Raw genomic sequence first — 5,840 nt, forward strand, 5'->3', positions numbered from 1 at the left:
AAAAGATAAAATGACTTAATTGAATTAAAAATGTAGACAAATGAAATTATAGTAATTTGTGTTCAATTCTCTACATAGCAACAATGGTAAGAATAGTTGTATATGTTGGAGGTTTTATTGAAACTTTCGTGTAGGGCAAAATAATCGATAGCCGGATAAATCACTGAATCGTGGTATCACTTTCCGAAAGTAATTATTCGACCCTTATTGTTTGGGTTACACGAATATCACTTTGGGATAAGACAGAGATTAGTTCTTGTTATTGGCAATAAACAAGAACTCCTTTGCATAAGAGTATTAAGGTATTTTTGTATGTTTATTCTCATGAATAATAGTCCATATTTATAGGCACCCAAAAACAAGTATTATTCCACGATGGAGATGTTTCACCTACTCCACGATAGAAATGTTTCACTAACTCCACAATGGAGATGTTTCACTAACTCCACGATGGAGATGTTTCACTAACTCCACGATGGAAATGCTTCACTAACTCCACGATAGAGATGTTTCCCCTACTCCGCGATGGAGATGTTTCACCAACTTTTTAACAGCAAAAGTGGGTGCATGAATAATACTTCCGTAATCACTCAAATTTGTGATAATGGAAAATCACTTTCGGGTCCGGGTAATCTATCACTTAATGGGTGTACACTCTGTACCTCCTAACCCATTTACAAGTGTAGATTAAATCCCTCAATTACACTAAATTTCCAACAATCCTCCCGAATTTAGTGCAATTCGTTTCATGAGAATTAAACAAATTAAAACAAAAACTCATGCATAAATGAAAATATCTTGAAGATTGAATTTTCACCTTAGTACATTACACATTCCAAATATTCGAGAATCGGGGTGTTCTAAGAATTGAACCCTTCAACCCATTTGAATAACTGAAAATAATATACACATAAGTTATCAAATACTCTAAAGCTATCCTGACACTTTACAAGCCATGTGTCCATATTCTTTCATGAATGTATCTAAAGCAAAAGTTCAAGCTTTGTTAAAGCGGCAAAACTTCACATTCATATAGGTACTTCATTTCAGTCATGCACCTGCTCATGCACTTTTTCAAATGAACTATTAAGAAGCTAGACTTCAACCTCACATTCAACAGGTCCGAGTACATACCTTACCTTGGGATGATATAAAATTTATGTACTCCAAATTTCTAAGTATAAGCCTTCCACATTGAATTCAGCTTCTGATTTTCATCAGAAGGGAATTGGGTATCTTATAATTAGAAATTTATGTGGACTTTAAACCCATCCCCATAGCAGACTTGTCAACCAAGTCTCTTGCTAATCCATTCATCAAGTGATCAGCTAAATTGTGTTGTGACCTCATGAACACTATAGAAATCACCCCATTCATGATAAGTTCACGAATCATGCTATGTCTGACACCTAAGTGTCTAGACTTTCCATTGTAAATCTGGCTATAAGCCTTTCCCAATGTCGCAGCACTATCACAATGAATAGACATGGGTGCTATAGGTTTAGGCCATAATGGTATCTCATGGATCAAGTTTCTAAGCCATTCTGCTTCTTTACCAGCAACAGCTAAAGCAACAAACTCAGATTCCATCGTTGAGTTGGTAATACATGTCTGCTTCTTAGAAGCCCATGAAATAGCACCTCCCCCAAGCAAGAACACCCAACCACTCATTGAAGAATGATCTTCAATATTGGTTATCTAACTCGCATCAGAATATCCTTCTATTACTGAAGGAAACCCATTGTAAGATAAACTATAGTCCATAGTTTTCTTCAAGTACTTCAGTACCCGCCTAATTGCTTGCCAGTGATGAGTACTAGGATTACTAGTATATCTACTCAATTTTCCCACTGCAAAAGCAATATCCGGCCTTGTACAATTCATGGCGTACATCAAACAGCCAATCACCTGAGAATACTCAAGTTGTGATACAGCTTCACCTTGATTAGGCATAAACTTCTCACTTGGATCCACAGGGGTACTCATAGGAGTACATTCAAAACAATTGAACTTTTTCAACACCTTCTCAATATAATGAGATTGATAAATCGAAATTCCTTTGCTTTCACGTTTGATCCTAATGCCAAGGATAACGTCAGCCTCCCCCATATCTTTCATGGAGAATTTTGATGACAAAAATTCTTTTGTTAAATCAACCTGACTTTGGTCAGTCCCAAAGATTAACATGTCATCAACATATAGACAAATTATAACTCCTTTACCAGAATTATCAAATTTACTATATACACATTTATCTGCTTGGTTTAATTTAAAACCATTAGATAAAACCACTTCATCAAACTTTTGATGCCATTGCTTAGGTGGTTGTTTCAAACCATATAAGGACTTCACAAGTTTGCACACATTGCCTTCATTTCCTGGCATGACAAAGCCCTGAGGTTGGTTCATATAAACCTCCTCATCCAAATCACCATTCAAGAATGCTGTCTTCACATCCATCTGGTGAATAACCAGATTGTGAATTGTAGCCAAAGCAATCAGCAGTCTAATGGTAGTGATACGTGCCACAGGAGCATAAGTATCAAAATAGTCAATTCCAGACTTTTGTCTAAAGCCTTGAATGACTAACCTTGCCTTGAACTTTTCAATAGTTCCATCCACCTTCATCTTCTTTTTGAAGATCCATTTGCAACCTAAAGGTTTGCAACCAGGAGGTAGATCAGCTAACACCCAAGTGTTATTGCCCATGATGGAATCCATCTCATCATTAATTGCCTCTTTCCAGAATGCAACATCCTGAGACCTCATTGCTTCATCATATGTTTTGGGATCATCATCAACATTGAAACAATACGAATATTGGGTAGAAACATCATCCCTGGAACCTTCAACTAAGTATAGTTGAAAATCTGGTCCAAATGATTTAGGTTTCCTTTCTCTTTTGCTTTTCCGAAGCTCAAGTGACTGATCAACAGCCTTTTCAGAGACTTCATCATTACGATCCTTGTTGATTCCATTGTTACTTGGAATCATATTCTTTGGTCTATGTATAGATGAAAATCAATTTTCATCAAAGATTGCATCCCTTGAATCAATCACGGAATTGATTGAGACAAACTCATTAGGCTCTATTACATAGAACCTATATGCCTTGGAATGTTCAACATATCTAACAAATATGAAATCTATACCTCTTTCACCTAAACTTTTCTTTTTGGGATCAGGCAGTCTTACGACCGCCCTACAACCCCATACCCGAAGATAATTCAAATTAGGTTTTCTTCCAAAGTTCATAAGGTGTAATCCTGTTTCTTTTGTTAGGAACTCTATTAAGCAAATAACAAGCTGTTAACATAGCTTCCCCCCAAAATCCTTCACTTAAACCCGAATAGGATAACATGGAATTAACCATTTCCTTGAGGACCCTATTCTTCCTTTCAGATATACCATTTTGTTGTGGAGTATAATGAGCTGTGGTCTCATGGATAATACCAACGGATTAAAAATACTATTGGTCAATGTATTCACCTCCCCTATCCGTTCTAAGTCTTTTAATCAAAGCCTTTTGTTGTAATTCTACTTCAGTTTTAAATATTTTAAATTTATCTAATGCTTCATCCTTAGTATGTAACAAATAAACATAGCAAAACCTAGAAGCATCATCAATAAAAGTCACAAAATATTTCTTGTTCCCTAAAGTAGGAGTAGCATGCATATCACATAAATCACTATGTATTAATTCTAAAATTTCAGTATCACGATGTACATTTTGAAATGGTTTCTTAGTGATCTTTGTTAACATACACGTTTTACATTTTTCATTGTTCATGTCAAAGGCCGGTATTAATCCATCTTTAGACATATCTTGCATTCTTTTAAAGTGTACATGTCCTAGTCTAGCATGCCAAAGTGTAGAATTATTTATGCTAGAAGTAGATATAAAAGCAAAATTAACATTCAAGTGATTAATGTTAAGTCTAAACATTCTATTGCATAAATAACCAAAACCAACAAACATACCATGTTTTGACAAAACAAACTTATCAGATTCAATCACTTGTTTATAACCACAACAATTTAACACACTACTAGAAACCAAATTTTTCCTTATTTGTGGTACATGCAAAACATCAAACAAACAAACAGTTTTTCCAGAACTAAAACACAAATCCACACTTCCACGTCCATGAACAGAGGCTGTTGACTCATTTCCCATATGAAGAATTGATCCATCAGTCACGGACTCATAAGTCTTGAACCAAAATCTATCCTTGCATACATGGGTGGTAGCTCCCGAGTCAACCCACCACGCGACATCATCATCCTGCACAAAATAAGCCTCAGATATATATGAAACATAATAATTCTTATTTGAATTATTAAATATATTCTGACCTTTTGAGTTGTGGTAATTTAAACCATTTCCCGAGCCGCTTGTGCTAGATCCTTTGGCATTATTATTACCAAAAATAACCTTGCAATCCCTTTTCATGTGTCCAGTTTTACCACACTTCCAACAAGTCAATTTAGACTTCTTATTCGGATTAGCCTTGTTATAACCTTGATGTTTACGTTTGCCCTTTTTGTCATTATTACCAATGAACTTTTTATGTTCCACCATATTGACAACAGACGTACCAGCAACTTCGTTGCTCTTTGGCTTGTCATTATCCTGCAACCTGAGGGATTCCTCAATACGCAGATGACTACCTAACTCAACAAGAGTTAACTCCTCCTTCTTATGTTTCAAAGAATATTTAAATTCTTTCCAAGATGGAGATAGTTTATCAATTATGCTTGAGACTTTAATATACTCATCCACATTCATTTTATGTTGTGTGAATTGACCAAGTATACGAATGAGCTCATTGAATTGTTACAAGACCGGTCTAGAATCGACCATCTTGTAATTATTAAAATTACTCACAAGGAACTTTTTACTAGAAGCATCCTCAGACATATACTTGGTTTCTAAACAGTCCCATAGTTCTTTAGCAGATTCAACATTTTGGTAAATATCAAAAAGGGAATCAGCCATACCATTGAGGATTAAACCTCTAGCGATGTAGTCATCGTTCTCCCACTTGCACCTTTTCCGAATTTGTTCAACAGTGGCATCATCACCATGATCTTCAGGAATTGGTGTGCTGAGTACGTACACCACACTCATGCTGCTCAGAAAGAAGTGCATCTTCTTTTGCCATCTCCTAAAATCAATTCCCTCAAACTTATAAAGTTTGGAGAAATTTGCCGTCATGTGTTTCATCGTAGCCGCCATCGATTATAACAGATAATTACTTTCGATTGTTGGAGGTTTTATTGAAACTTTCGTGTAGGGCAAAATAATCGATAGCCGGATAAATCACTGAATCGTGGTATCACTTTTCGAAAGTAATTATTCGACCCTTATTGTCTGGGTTACACGAATATCACTTTGGGATAAGACAGATATTAGTTCTTGTTATTGGCAATAAACAAGAACTCTTTTGCATAAGAGTATTAAAGTGTTTTTGTATGTTTATTCTCATGAATAATAGTCCATATTTATAGGCACCCAAAAACAAGTATTATTCCACGATGGAGATGTTTCACCTACTCTACGATAGAGATGTTTCACTAACTCCACGATGGAGATGTTTCACTAACTCCACGATGGAGATGCTTCACTAACTCCACGATGGAGATGTTTCACCTACTCCGCGATGGAGATGTTTCACCTACTCCGCGATGGAGATGTTTCACCAACTTTTTAACAGCAAAAGTGGGTGCATGAATAATACTTCCGTAATCACTCAAATTTGTGATAATGGAAAACCACTTTCGGGTCCGGGTAATCTATCACTTAATGGGTGTACACTCCGTACCTCCTAACCCATTTA

This window comes from Rutidosis leptorrhynchoides, chromosome 9 (assembly GCF_046630445.1).
Source record: "Rutidosis leptorrhynchoides isolate AG116_Rl617_1_P2 chromosome 9, CSIRO_AGI_Rlap_v1, whole genome shotgun sequence".
Lineage (NCBI taxonomy): Eukaryota > Viridiplantae > Streptophyta > Magnoliopsida > Asterales > Asteraceae > Rutidosis > Rutidosis leptorrhynchoides.